Source organism: Papio anubis, chromosome 2 (assembly GCF_008728515.1).
Source record: "Papio anubis isolate 15944 chromosome 2, Panubis1.0, whole genome shotgun sequence".
In the NCBI taxonomy this organism is placed as follows: domain Eukaryota; kingdom Metazoa; phylum Chordata; class Mammalia; order Primates; family Cercopithecidae; genus Papio; species Papio anubis.
In genome coordinates, this window is record NC_044977.1 from 152,059,564 (window position 1) to 152,074,739 (window position 15,176).

General features: G+C 40.3%; 1 protein-coding gene and 2 long non-coding RNA genes across 7 annotated transcripts in view; 2 read left to right on the top strand and 1 right to left on the bottom strand.

Annotated features, from left to right (window-relative positions):
- Positions 1-15,176, top strand: part of NMNAT3 (nicotinamide nucleotide adenylyltransferase 3) — a 110,072-nt gene that overhangs the window by 57,414 nt on the left and 37,482 nt on the right. The gene's annotated exons all lie outside the window — the stretch shown is intronic.
- Positions 2,283-3,530, bottom strand: LOC116273826. Its single transcript, XR_004182274.1, has 3 exons — positions 3,445-3,530; positions 3,142-3,208; positions 2,283-2,450 (listed from the first exon to the last, which is right to left on the bottom strand). It is a non-coding gene; the product is annotated as an uncharacterized LOC116273826 (long non-coding RNA).
- Positions 2,424-11,581, top strand: LOC108584683. The gene is made up of 2 exons (XR_001900085.3): positions 2,424-4,078; positions 9,941-11,581. It is a non-coding gene; the product is annotated as an uncharacterized LOC108584683 (long non-coding RNA).

Genomic DNA, 15,176 nt, shown 5'->3' on the forward strand with positions numbered 1-15,176 from the left:
GATTCAGCCATTCTATTTCTATTTACACAAGGTGTTGTCTTTGTTGTGAGATTTACCAGAGAGTAGGGCTTGTACTCTACTTTGTAGAATGTGCTGCTTCTCAGACAGGTCTACCTACACAGTGTTATTAAAACACTTGATGTACTTGCAGGCTCTCCTTTAGCCTCAGGAGAAGCTTCGGCATGGCCCAGTGAGGTTTCACAGGGTACTCCTGGTCCCCAAACGCCATGATAACCATGGCATGCATAGATAATTGATCACATTGGATACATTATATGTTTATATTATATATAATTTCTATCATTTGGAATATTAGTAGGTAGAGGGGTTTTCGTCATATATGACCTCAATCACCCTCTTGCCTTTATTTTCAGTCATCCCTCCATGGAAAGTACTTGGTCATTTTTGAAAGTTCAGAATGGACTCTTGTACCTATGTTGGTGTTATACACTGGGTTGCCACCTTTCAACATTCCACAGATATTTACTGCATCTTCCAAGCACTATTGCTGAAAATAGAGTTGGTTAAATTGCATCTCCTACCCAAAAGGATTGCATAGCATAGGTGGTGAGAGACCTACCACATGGTAGCAGGTGATTGTGGCACTAGGTGCAAAGGAAGGGCATCTTCCAACTGCAGTTGGGGAAAATTCCCGGGAGGAGGTTTAGCCAGGCACAGTTTAGGCAGCATATATACAGAGAAAGCAGCATGGGTAAAAGCCGGCAATGGAAGAGAATCACGTTCCAGCGCATAGGAGAGACATAAGGCTGACAAGATGGGGAGGACTCAGGCGTAGAGGTGAGACTGATAAAGCAGAGTGGACCCACTTGCCACCATGAGAGTATGTGGAGTGAATTTTCCTTCTCTGCACAGCCAGGCATCACCCACTGCTACCCACAGCCAGCTGATCTGTGCACTGAGCCGTAACCCGACCCATCTTCTTTCTAGGGACAGATAATTTGAACAGTGCCTTTATTCTCCATCTGAATCAACTCATGATTAAGGCTGAATGAAAATTTGGTCCCAAGCTTTCTTTTTTTCATTAAGAAAACTAAATCTCTCTTCTGTGGGTGTATTTTCACTAAAACAATTCACAATTTTCATTCAATATTACATGCATATAAATCAAATTAAGCACGCTGAAGCAATTTGTTTAGTAACTTTAAATAGAAATTAATAGTGTCTTCCTGGTTTGCTGCAGTAGCACTAACTCCTTATTGGCCTTGCACTCTTTCCCCCTTTCAAAAGCATTCCTTCTTCAAACTACAATTGTCCTCCCTTCGTTGATGTCTTCCTTTTCCTCCTGAAATAACAACATAACCTTAAAAGCTGACAGAGGCACTATATCGAAACTTTTAACTATCTTTAGTCCTGTGATAACAGACTCCTTTATGATGAAAAAAGTGTACATTATATAAAAAGGAACTTACATCTGTAGATTTCATTGTTAATAATACATTACCAAAGTCATCAGTGCTCAAGAGATAAAATGTTGAACTCAGCTGTTTTTTTCACACTCCTTTACTTGAAAGAACGTTTGGGAATTAGATATGGGCTGGTACAATTATGTGTTATCTGTGGATTTTCTGTACTTTATAGTGTGGTTCTTTGATCATGGGCACATCTTTGGCTTGTGTCACATGCTATGCAAGTTCTCACAGAGAAGATTCTCAAAGGCTTGATGGATGAATTTGTGTGGTGGATGTAGGTGGTTTTAAAAAGTTCATTTGGAATTTTTATTTCTATTTTGCTGATTTTTTACAGAAAATGATTCAGCACAACATATGACTAGTCAGTAGCTTTGGACATACCTAAAGCATTCATTGAATATGTAAAGAATTTGAGCCTACATTTCTCTTAAGATGTTGGATGTATTCCCAGTTGTAAATGCTTGTTTTCCCAACATGTAAGTTTGTTTCCCAACACACTTACTAACAGAGATTGAATTACACTTAAATTCTGTTCACTGTTATTTAGTTTGTTACTTCTAATCAATATAATTTAATTATTGGCCTATATTTCAGCAATAATCCACTTGTGTTTATTTCAAATTGAACTTTGTCGGTTAATATTTAGTTAACAACTATTTAGCACTTGTTTATTTTCTGTATTTAACAAACACTTATGTCATCCTTACTGTTTACCAGGTAATGCTCTAAGTGCATTACATGAACTGATTTAATTTTCATAACAGCCCTACCAGGTGGGTACTGCTATTCTCCCTATTTTACAGATGAGGAAGCTAAGGCTAAGGCTCAGAGACATTGAATAACTTGCCTGAGATCACACAGCCAGGAAGTGGTAGAGCCAGTTTGCCTCAGAGTCCGTGCTCATAACCACCATGCCATGCAGCCTCCATTCATTCACCTTATCTCTTATCGCATGTCCATCTCTGCCGGGTGTTGTACTCGATGCAAGGATACATGGGAGCAGAAGTAGCCCCTGTGGTTCTGGAAGAGACAAACACTAATTGAATCCCACAGAGACAAAAATTACCAAGGTGACATATACCACTCGGGACGCTCCCAGTGCCATCAGTGTGAACAGTGTGACATTCTAATGGAGACAGAGGGTCCAGAGAAGGTTTCTCTGAGAATGTTAAGGACTGAGCTGGAGGAGAATGATGAGGTATTTCTTAAGTTAAAGGTGAAGTTAGCTGGAGTCAGAGGATTCAGAAAAAGAACATTCTTGGCTTAAGAAAGTGCATATGCAAAGACTCTATAGTGGAAGAGAACGTGGCCACTGAGGAATGACCAGCAGGCAGGGAGCAAAGGAACATGTTGCAGTAGGTGAAGCAAGAGACACAGAAGAGGCAAACCATGAGAGCCTTGCAGGCCATTTGTGAAAAATGTGCTTTTTAATCCTAGAGCTGTGAGAAGATGAGAATATATGCGCCCACCCTGCAACACATACACACACAGAGAGAGAAGAGCGGATGAAGAAAAACCAGTTCGGAGGGAGTTGAAGCAATATTTTTGATGATAGGGTGATGATGGCAATAAACGGATGTTGACAGTGGAAGGTGTAATTAGAAGGTAAAATTGACCTGGTAATGGATTGAATGTGAGGAAGAGAGAGTGCTACCCACTAGAAAGAGAGAGTCCTGAAGGAGGACCAGATCTAGGGAATAGACAAGTTTACCTTCACACATGCTGAGTTTGAGAGACCTATGAGAATACAGGACTGGAGAGAGACATTTGCGAGTGACCTGTAGGTAATAAATGAAGGTATCCATAGGGGTAAATGAGATCACAGAGACAGTGAGAGAGAGTTGTAAGGAGAGATGAGCCCTAAGGAGCCCCAGGCTTTGACAGCCTTACAAAGGAGAATCAGCTTACAAAGAAGTTCAAGAAGACCCAAGAAATAGGAGGAACCAGAGTAGTTTCTGTCACAGAAGACAGGAAAGATGAAGGGTCCCCAGCATTAAGAGTTAGAGTTTAGTACTGGAGTTAGATGAAGACTGAAAAATCACATCTGTGCAGTTCAACAATGTGATGTCTGGGAGAATGGCTTTGTTGGTGACATCTGGGAGAATGGCTGTGTTGAAGCAGTGGTATTGACAACTGGATTGGCTATGCATTCAGGAGAGACTAGGAGAAGAGGAGACAGAGGTGGCTAGTAGCAACAGTCCTCTTGTGAATGGCAAGGACCCAGGTAAAGTGAGGTCAGATGTACAAGAACAAGGAGAGATTATTTGTCATAATGACAAGGGGAGCCATTTGAGACAAGCAGCCCTGGGGGAGCATACATGCCCTGTCCAAAGGGGAGAGTGGCCACACCTTCTAATTCCTCACAAGAAGCTAGAAATAGGAATTTTCATGTTTGAAAGATTGTTGATGGAAATATGGAAAACAAAACATTAAACTCTAAACAAATATTCTACTCTAGTAAGTAGATTTCTTTTTCTTGATACACAGGGTAGCAATTCTGAAACTACTTTCTGTGTATACTAGCACTGAGCAATAAGTAAATATCTTATAGATAATGGAAGTCAAGCATTTCACTGTTGGAGAAAGAAGCTACAAATGCGGACAGAGAGAAGTTACAAATGTCCTGTGATATGGGATTGGAATTAAAGGTATCAGGGTGAACTCATGAATAGATAAGATAAAAAGGATAGATACAGTGGGTGGATGGGTGGATAGATGGATAAATGGATGGATGGGTGGGTAAGTAGGTAGGTAGGTGGGTGGGTAGGTAGGTAGATAGATAGAAGTAAGATAGATAGATAGATAGATAGATAGATAGATAGATAGATAGATAGATAGTGTGTGGATATTTATATAGATACACATGCAACTCTATCTTAGCCCTGTCTGCTGAGAGGGCCTAGAACTAGTTATACCCCAGTAGCCATGTAATAAAACTAGCATCCCTAGTTTGGCTTCTAAGCACCATTTTGTACTAAGGCTCTTAGAAAAATTGGCCGAGGCTGTGATTGCCTCAAGCCTGTAATCCCAGCACTTTGGGAGGCGAGATGGAAGGATCATGAGGTCAGGAGATCCAAGAGACCATCCTGGCTAACACGAAACCAAATCTCTACTAAAAAATACAAAAACTAGCCAAGGCGAGGTGGCGGATTGCCTGTAGTCCAGCTACTCGAGGAGGCTGAGGCAGGAGAATGAAGCGTGAACCAAGTGGAGCTTGCAGTGGCAGGCTGAGATCAGACCCACGAGCACTCAACCTGGGTGTGAAGCGAGACTCTGTCTCAAAAAAAAAAAAAAAGAAAAAAAGAAAAATGGTTGAATCTGGGGCTGCGGATAGAAAACACAAGATAAACTTGGAACATTTTGTGGTACCAAAAAGTAAGGAAGTGTTCAAAGAATGGCACATGTCAAAGGGACAGCACAGCCAATGTAAGGTCTCCCACCAATAAAAGCTGAGGACAACTTGAACATAAAAGCAAATAAGGGATTATAACTAATTTCATACATTTGTAGTCTATGAGTCTAAACTGATTTAAAACCAATAAATATATTGGTTAATTAAATGAACGAACAAATGCAAGAAAGGGAAAGGCTCTTTCTTACAGTAGAATGCCAGTGCAGGAGGAATAGTGGAATTAGAAAACCACCATTTAGCAACCATCCAAATAATTGATTTACACAAGAATCACTAATGAATGTTAATACTAGTGGGTTGAAATAACAAGATATGTATGTGGTCACAAAGTAACTCCTGACAATAGACTGATTAATTCCACAGGAAAAAATATCTTTATAGCTGAGAAATGTAGCAGACACAACCTTAACCAAGTCATCAAAGCTAATACCACCAATATGGGACATAATGACCTCATGCATGTCCTGATATGATGCACTGAGGAGGGTCCACCCCCACTTCTGTGCTGGTTCTGCCAGAAGGGCGTACCCTGTACCTCCTCCTGAGGAAACATCAGGCAAGCCTAAAGTGAGAGACATTCTGCAAAATAATCGGCCTGTACGAAACGTCAATGTCACGAAAGACAAACTAAAGAACTATTTCAGAAGAAAGAAAGCTAAAGAGAACCCAGGTCTCTGGGCCCAAGGCCAGTGTTTCTCTTACTGCCTTGTGCTCCAAGAGGCAACAGCAGGTTTCTATGAGGCCTCCTCAATGTGCAAGTCCAAAACACAGATTTGGTGAGAGCAGAGAGTCTGGTAGACTAACAGAAAGTAGGGAAGCAGTCAGGGCTTGATTGTGGAGTCTGAAATGCCTGATAAGGAATGGGGACTTTAGGTGAAAGGGACCCATTGAAAGTCTTTAACCAACTCCCCCATCACATGCCTGCTAGGCCATGGGAGGAGACTTAGCAAGGAATCTTCAGACACCCTGTGGAAAGCAACTGCTAGAATCTCTCAGCAACCTGATTCTCAGCCCAGATCCTCATCCAGTGCTAGGACTTGCTGACTCTGAGCATTCAGGCCCACTTCACCAGAAGAGGGATGCATGCATTTGGAACATCTGCCTACAACCTGGTCCAAATGTATACTGGAATGCATGCGGAATACAAGGAGAATACAACTCCACCTGCCTGCAGCCTGGTCCAGCATGCATTTCCCACCTCATTGCCAAGGTGATCTTGTGACACCTTGTCAAATGCCCAGATAAGGTTCTGCATTTGTGGCTGTTGCTTGCCTGCTCATCTGGAAACTCCACTGAGTAGGAAAATGACTTACTCTGAGTGAACTCTTGCTAGCTGTGGGCAGTCCTCACTTTTTCAAAGCAATCAGAAACTATCATTTTTAGACTTGGTTCCCTGATTTTGCTCTAGTTCATGTTCAGAGTCCCAAACTATGGTGTCCAGAGTGTATCCTCTATGCTTTGCTTTTTTTTTTTTTTTTTTTTTTTTTGAGATGGAGTTTTGCTCTTGTTGCCCAGGGTGTAGTGTAATGGCACAGTCTCAGCTCACTGCAACCTCTGCCTCCTGGGTTCAAGCAATCCTCCTACCTCAGCCTCCCAAGTAGATGGGATTACAGGCGTGCACCACCACGCCCAGCTAATTTTGTATTTTTAGTAGAGACTAGGTTTCTCCATGTTGGTCAGGCTGGTCTCGAACTCCTGATCTCAGGTGATCCGCCAGCCTCAGCATCCCAAAGTGCTGGATTATAGGCATGAGCCATCGCGCCCAGCCCTCCTCTATTGTTTTTCTATGATCGACTCAACAGATACCCCTAGAAAGAAGAGTAGTTCTCACTTAGTTCTCACTTGGTTGTCCTGGGTCTTGGGATTCTCTTCTCTATTTCTGCTTTCCCTTAGATGCCACAACCCACAAAAGAACTGCAGAATTTTGGTGAAATTCGAAGGGGGCATGCTCCCCTCCTTGTGACCATGGTGTCATAGAAAGAGAGCTTTGGAGTCAAATTTTGGTGTCAAACTCACTTGCTGCATGAGCTTGAACAATTTACTCCATATCTCTAGCTTGTGTTTCCTCAATTGTGAATTAGGAATAATATCCCCTCATCATACAGTGTTATTTAAGGATTAAATATGATGATATACATAAACTATCTAGCCCATGCAATATATCCAATATATGTTTGGTCTCTTTTCTTGCATCCTGAGTGGACCCCAACTCAACACTTCCTTAAAGCATCTCCTATTCCTGTGGCCATGACCAGACAGGTTAACGTAATACTCTCATAAGTATGCATGGAAGAGAGAAAGCCTGAAGACAGTTTCTCCTGTTTTCTTTTAGACCTTTCTTGATTCTTTATGATGTTATTTCCTAACGATCCTGCTCCACGTGCTTGTGGCATCCCAGATTAAATTGCATCATAAAGATAACAACCCAGTCCAAAGCCTTGTCCTTTTCTTAACACCACACCCCCCACCCTCCATCCTTACCAACTTTGGACAACCTTGAGGAGAGGAAAGGTATTTTATGGCTCCCAGTTTTTCCTCTCAGTGACTTGCATTTTAAATTGAAGTATATTTATTGTAATATCATTTACACCAGCAATTTTCTGTGTTAAATAAAAATGTCTGATCAGTGTCCAATGTGATGTATATCACTTTTGCTACCTTGGTGATTTTAATTTGAATTCTCTATTACACAGTGAATATGGAGAGAATTAAATGCATATGATAAGGTGGTTCAGAACAATCTGAGATAAGGGGGAAATTAAGCTATGATAATTCTATTGAAGGCAGTGACAGCCCCAGTTCTGGGTCTTCTGGGCTTTAGGAGATAACACAATAGCATGAGTAAATATTATATAAGCTCAGCATGTTGCTTTACTCTTGGGCTCACACAGATGTGTATTAATCAAATATAGCGATTTTAATATATATTCACAAACAGTTCTCTAGCCTGGTCTGAAAAACTGTTCATTTTCACATTTCTAACTTAAAAGATTTTTCTGAAGAAGATAGATTTAAGAATATTTAATTATTCCAACAATTGTTTTGAACCAAGGTAATTTTTTTCATATCATATGAGGCTTCAAGGATTTGAGGCTACACATGTTAGATTCCAAATTTTTTTTAAAATTAAATGCTTTCCTGATTTAATAACAAATCACCATTTTCCTTCTTTTTAATATGTCTGTCTTGAGATTCTTGAGATGTGGTTTAAATGAAACAGATCTTGAAAGGGTCTCAGAGAAGGAAATTTCCATGGCATGTGCTCTAGCACCAGACTTGACTGCACCAGGTCAGGGGATAAACAGCACTTCACAGATGAGTGTGCTTTATTTTGAGGCCCTCAGACACTTCATGAGATCCCTGTATTCTTGAATTCACTGCCTCACTACTGCCAATATACACAATGCTATGAAAAATGGGGAACCATTACTCATACCTTTGCAAATTATACCTCTCACCTCTACCCCTCTTTTCCCATCCTCTTCTCTTTTCCCCCAACCAAGTAATTTAGTTTTACTGTCTTATTCCTTAATGTGCGCACCTGTAGTCTCAGCTACTCGGGAGGTTTAGGCAGGAGGATCACTTGAGCCCAGGAGTTCTGGGCTGTAGTGCGCTATGCTGACCCACCAAATTCTGCATCAGTATAGTGACCTCCTGGGAGTAGGGGACCACCAGGTTGCCTAAGGAGGGGCGAACAGGTCCTGGTCAGAAACAGAGCAGGTGAAAGCTCCTGGGCTGATTAATAGTGGGATAGCACTTGTGAATAGCCACTGCACTTCAGCCTGGGCAACATAGCAAGACTTTGTCTCTTTAAAAAAAAAAAAAAAAAAAAAAAAAATGAGTTGCAAACCACATATCCGACCAACAAGGGACTAATGTCAAGAATATCTAAAGAACTTTCAAAATTTAACAATTAAAACACAATCAGGAAATGAGCAAAATACATGAAGAACCATTTCACGAAGAGGATACACAGACAGCAGATAAGCACATGATAAAATATTTAACAACATTAACCATTAGGGAAATGCAACTTTAAACACACAATAAGATATTACTACACACCTGCCAAAATGGCTAAGATAAAAAATAGCAACACCATCGAATTCTGGAAAGAATATCAAGAAACTGCACCGCTTATAATTGCTGGAGGGAATTTAAAATGGCACAGCCACTCTGGAAAGCAGTTTGGCAGTTTCTTGTAAAACTAAACATGCAGTTGCCATATGACCCAGCAGTTGCACTCACGGGCATTTATCCTAGAGAAATGAAAACTTATGTTCACACAGAAACCTGTACACAAATGTTCATCACAGTTTCATTTATAATAGCCAGAAACTAGAAACCAACCAAATGTCTTTCAAGGGGTGAATAACTAAACTGTGATACATCCATACCATAGACCACTCCCCAGCAATAAAGGAAACAAATTATTCATGCAACAACTTGGATGATCTCCAGGGAATAATGCTGAGTGAAAAACACCAATCCTAAAAGTTTACATACTATGTGATTCAATATCTATAACTTTCTTGTAATGACAAAATTATATAAGTAAGGAACATATTAGTGGTTGCCAGAGATTAGGGATGGAGTCTGGGAGACAGGAGAGAAGTGGGTGTGGTTATAAAAGGCAACACAAGGGTTCCTTGTGGTGATGGAAGTGAAGCGTTCTGTGCCTTGACTGTGGCGATGGCTACCTGAAAACTACAGATGGGACGAAATTTCACAGAACTACCACACAATCAAAGGAGTGTAGGATCAGTGGATGACAGCTATCTGAATATCCTGGTTGTGACATTGTGGTATAATATTGCAAGATGTTACCATTGGGGGTAACTAGGTAAGGGGTACACGGGATCATTCTGTATTATTTTGCAACTACATGTAAATCTACATTTATCTCAAACCATTTAAAAAAATACAAAAAAAATGGAAACAACATATTGTATTAATTAAATGTTAATTAAGCATGAAAGGGTGAAGTGAGGAAGTGACACTGTCCTTCACTGGACCTCTTCCATGCCTGAGTTTTCAAACAGCCACTTCATCCTCAAAACAGTCCTGTGAAGTAACTTTTAATATTCCTATTCTGTAGGTACAAGGAAACTTGAGGACTGGAGGGGTAATAAGTTTTGCAAGTGTTAGGTAAAGCCCCAGTCTCAAAGAATACAAAGCCAGTGCCCTCGTCCTTGGCACCTGGGGCACCCCTTCTGAGTAGACCATGCTGTCTCTGTTGCTGTCACTGCTGCTGTGCCAGCCAGCCAAGCCCAACTCTTCACTTCCTGAGGAGGCACCTCAAGGGTTAATATGCCAAGGCCAGTAACCATCTTTGTCTTCCAAATGGGAAGCCAAGATCATTCAGAGTGGAGCACCAGCTTCTTTGCTAAACAGACCATAAAGAGAAACCATGCAAAGAGCATTCAGAAAACCCAGGATGGCATCAGATAAAACAGAGTGAAGTAAAATTCCCAACAGCACAAAGACATTAATTAAAATGAATTGAATAGATGTGTCTGTATAAATATTCCTAAAGATGGGGTTGTCAAGACAAAGTTAGGCCTTGGGGAAATTTATGAGTTACTGATAATTATAGGGAAAATAAATCATAGAAGGACAAAATAAGAATAGATTTTGTAAACTAAGGAAATTGGTGGCTTACGAGGGATAGATGGGAACAGAATAGAAAGAATGGGGAAATGGCAAAGGGTTAGAAGATAGGACGAGGGCAGAGAGACCCTTCTCTTAGTATTCCTCTTTGTATAGCTCTTACTATTAGAACAATGGGATCACATGCCAGAAAAACTAAATATATAATGAAAGTCAATCAGGATGCAAGGGGAACCCAAGATGAAATGCAAACAGTAACAAATGAGCCTGGTTCTATTGCAAATGAATGCATAGCCACACTGAGGGCAGTAGGAAAGAAAATAACCTCAGTAATATGGAAAGCAGCATTGTGATTGGATACTGCAAGGCTAAGGACAAGAAAAGTTGTACATAAGTCCCGTTCACTAGTTAGTAATTTGTTTTCCACAGGGGTGTGGATGAGCAATTTTAAAACTATTTTACATAAGTACTTGGATTGAGCAAATGAGTAAATGATTGTAGATGATCAAGCCAGGTTTCTTAACATTGAAGAAAGGAATTATGAATAAAGGAGAGGAGGCTATAATAAACTCTTTGGTGTTGTATTGGAATTGGAGGTTTCAGTATGAACAGTTTTCAATATATATACAGATGGGTAGTTTTAGAAATAAATGCAGAGTGGTATGTGGACACATTTGAGGGTAGATAGATACAGATACTTGCAGATATAATTATATAAAATTTTCTAGCTTTGCCCTCTAAGAGGGCCTAGAAACCATGAAACCCTAGCAGCAATGAGTACAGCTAGTCCCCTTGGTTTCTAAATGCCATTCTTCAATAAAAGAAACGAGGGGCTCCTTGGAGAAATGGTTGATTCCAGGGCTGGGGCAGGGAGCTTACAAGATAAGCCTGAACATCTTGCAGTTCTGAAAGTGAGGAAATGCTTACATGATGGGAGAATGTCAGAAAGCCACAGGAGCCAACCTAAAGGAGCTTCCATTGGGCAAATCTGGGATAATGTGAGGAACAAAATAAATAATGATAATGGATTACACCCCACAGAATAAAATAAGTACCCATGAGTCCATATTGACAAAAATAAATGGTTAAATGAATATAGAAATGCAGGAGAAAGGTCAGTCCTTCCTTACAGTAGAATACTAATTAATATTGTAGAAAGAATGTCAGAAATAGAAAATCACTATTTTACAAACTAATATAACAGTAATAATTGTTACAGACCAGAATCATCAATGCATGCTAAAATTAGTAGGCAAGATATGATGGGAATCAGGATATTTACATAATCTCAACAAAGTGTTTTCTTACAGGACACATATTATTTACAAATATGCAGGGGGATATAGTAACTTATGTGGAGAAATCTAGAATATACCACTCAACCAAGTATCAAAGTTAATATGACCAAAATCAAGACAAATCAACATCATGTACCCTTTGACGTAAGAGGTATTGAGAAGAGCAAAGCATCAGTTCTGAGGTATTCTTGCCTAAGGTGAATAAGCTTAATCTAATGATGAGAAAACACCAACCATACTGAGGGATGTTCTACAAAATAACTGGCCAGTGCTCTTTGTAAGAGTCCAGGTGCTGAAGACTGAGGAGCTGTCCTTAATTAACAGCGACTGTAGATACAGGACAACTATGTGCAATGTGAGATCCTAGGTTGAACTCTGGAACAATAGGGAAATAGAAATGATGTCTCTAGATCAGTGTTGAATTAATGTTAATTTCCTGCTTCAGATCACTGTACCATGGTTATTTAAGTTATTAACATTAGTAGAAGCTGAATAAAGGATATATGGGAACTCTTTGTACTGTCTTTGCAACATTTGTAAGTCTAAAATTATTTAAAAATAAAATATGTATAATTACAAAGGAAGGCAATTATGTTGAAGTCATTATCTAGATATTTAAGTAAATTTGTTACAGTAAAAAAAAAAAAAAAAAAAAAAAACCCACGTGAAACCAAAATAATAGTAATGGTATATGTGCATGACTCTTTAAATTTTACAAAAAGAATTTTACACTGTTTTTTAATTGCCAAAACAATCCCATGAGGTTGGCATTACTGCCCCCCCCCCGCCCCCTCATTTTAGGGATGAAGAATTTAAGAGGTGCATAGTATGGTAAAAACAAACACCAAAGATATAAACAAAAAAAACCTTCAAATCCAGGCAAATGAGCCTGCTTTCAAATCCAAGCACTACCATTTCCAGCCTGTGCAACCTTGGCCAAACCAATTAAGAAACTTTACAGAAATTCTGGCAACTGGCTTTTGAGATTTTTGTGGGAATATAAACCCTGTAAACAGCACAAAGCCTGGCACATTCTGGGCACTTAAGAGAAAAGGAAAGGAAGATGATGGTGAAGATGATGATGGTACTTTAGAGTTGAGAAGCATCTTTGAGTTCAGCCCAGAACTCCCGTGCTCCCAGCATACAGTTGATCACCTCAAAAGTGGTTTTGGCCACACTGTGGACATTGTGGAGTGGGTTTATACCCTCACAGATTAATTCTGTTTGAGGGAGCCCAACTTAAAAATATCTGTGCCTGTCCATATATGTAGAATATACATATGTTTGCATGTATTTGTATATTGAAAGAGTTAACAATAGGTGCATTCACAAACCAATAATTTCTAATATCAAGATGTCTAAGGAATGAATACAGATGAGCAGGAAGGATTGGTGATCATCTGGTAGCACCCTCCGCACCGCCCTCAGACTCATCCCTGATCTGCCTCCAGTGGGTCTTGCTATCTGTGGATGTGCTTGAAAAACTTTGCAGCAATTCGAACCTGAGATACTTTTTCTTGAGATGCACTAAGAACTTGAACACACCTGATAAGTTATGGGATAAGGCTCAGGAGGGCTGGCATCACCTGACCCAGTGCCCTGCGTACTGCAGCTCCTTATTGCATACTTACTGGCATGAATTAATGAGGATTCTGCTGAGAATGGTTGTTGCTCTGCCACCACATTTTGCACCACATTGCTTTGCACTTGTTGGTTTTTCATGTCTCTTTTTTCCCCCTTAGATTTCAGTGAACTTGCATTTCCTCTGGGACTAGGCTTAAAAATCAGCACATGAGATAAATTGCATATAATCAACAATATCCTTGAACATCCCTTAAATCACCTCATGCAAGATGATATATATACAACTGATGTATACACACTGCATCTGTGTGTAGACAATGTGTAGACAGTGTGTTAACAATGTAGAGTGTTGGTTAAGATCGTGGGCCCTGGAACCAGACTACCTGGGTTTAGATCTCAGTCTTACAATTAATTAGCTTTGTAACCTTAGGCTAGTTATTTAACCTCTTCCTGCCACAGTTTGTTCATTAGGAAAATGAAAATGACAGTCACACTCCTTTCATACAGGAGTTGAAAGGATTAAAGAGAGTATATGTAAAGCCTTTGGCACAATTCCCGAGATTCATATATGCCACTCTTTATTATTGTACATTTATGTATGTGCAATATGTACAGCAATGCATACATAAAATATAACTTTAAAATAGCTCAATTACATAAACCAAGAGCATATAGCTGAGTAAATTAAACAATTGTCTGCTGTAATCCCCTCCCCGCAACCTTGAACCTTCCTCAAAGCAGCAATAAAACTTAATTTTGTGCTGATTTTAAAGCCCCTCTAGTTGCCACATGGCTCGCACCAGGGGCTGCTCCCTTACAACTAACTGAAGCCCAGCGTCCACATTTCTGAAGGCAGAAATGAACCTTCCAATGAGTTTAGCTGACATGCAGCCCTGTGTGACATCTTTGCCTCCTGTCATAGAGGTAATTAAGGGACCCCTGCCTTGGATCAGAGGTCTTGTTTAAACTAGACCTTAGACCCCAGGATTCTGCTGTGATACCATGTCTGGTTCCACTTGATGGCTATTGGGATGCCACAGTAACTAGGGGAACATATGTGCAATTATATCTAGTGACGAACCGTTGAGTACAACCTAGAATAATGAAACTATGCTTTCTGTCTCCTCTTCTTTCTTTATCTGGACGTGGAAAGGACAGTGGCGACAGTGGGTGCAGTGGTGGTGGCTGCTTTAACAGCAGTAGTGGTGATGTTTGCACTAGTGGCAGTGGTGGTAGTACAGATCGTGGCAGTAATGATGGCAGCAGCATTGGTTAGTTGGACTGTGGTGGTAATGGTGTTAGTGGTTATTGGCATAGCAATGGGGCATATTAGTGGCAGTGGTGGTAATATGGTGTTGGTCATAGTGACCGTGATGGCAGTTGTCTTGCTGGGCATGGTAGGATGGTAGTGGTGCTATTAATGTGATAGTGGTAGTGGGAATCATTGTGTCGGTTGATGCTGATCATGATTTGATGATGGTGGCACTGTTGGTGATGGGAAGTAGATTGTGATTTCCGTAATTTAGGTCAGTGTTTCAACCTGAATTTCAGAAGTAGGAAGTTGATATTGGAGGAAACACACCCAAATATCTCATATACACCCCAAATTGTAAAATATCTTCCTAGGTCTGGGTAACATGGGCAATGCATCCAAATGAAGGCAACCCAATCCCCCGATATAATTTGCTGATAGAGCTGACTGAGTATTTCACAAAGCGTGGTCCTGTGAACACTCATCCAGCAGAGGGATCCATAAAAACTAAACAGGCGTGGGAAGCCCAGGGACTTCTGTCCCCTTCTTGGAGAATTACTGTGCACATTAAGGGCTCTCAAAGGATCTGC